Genomic DNA, 521 nt, shown 5'->3' with positions numbered 1-521 from the left:
GTGGGGGGCGTGCTGCGGTGGGCAGTGGGGGAGCGTCGAGCTGGTGTGGTAGGGGTTGCGAGACAAAGGTGGGGTGGGGGCTGGGGCGAAGGTTAACTGGGAAGCCAGTGGGGCGGAAGTCTATTGGGGGTGCGGAGTTGGGGCTCTGGGTGCTGGGATGTGGGCCACAGAATTGGCCCCGGAGCTCGGCAGGAGGACGTGGAGGAAGTGCGTTGGATTTACCGGCGAGGACTGTTGGCTGAGTGAGGAGCCTAGGTCTGGCTAGGGGCTTGCCTTCAGTCCCAGGCTTGGGGGAGTGTAGAGATTTTGAAATGAAAAAAAAATATTTTTCTTTGCATTAAGACACCAGAATATAGGATATAAGGAATTAGGATGTAAGGTGCTCCAATGGGGCAAAGAAGGAACTTTTTCTCCACTTTGCATTGGCCTAAGTTTTAAAAATTTTTTATTACTCTCCCAAACATTGGATGTGATCCATTGTTGGTGCTGAGATATGCACTGATTAAACCACAGTGTTTGGG

This window comes from Echinops telfairi, unplaced genomic scaffold, assembly GCF_000313985.2.
Source record: "Echinops telfairi isolate 266 unplaced genomic scaffold, ASM31398v2 ScPeMD7_7463;HRSCAF=8501, whole genome shotgun sequence".
NCBI lineage: Eukaryota > Metazoa > Chordata > Mammalia > Afrosoricida > Tenrecidae > Echinops > Echinops telfairi.
Note: the sequence above shows the minus strand (reverse complement) of the source record.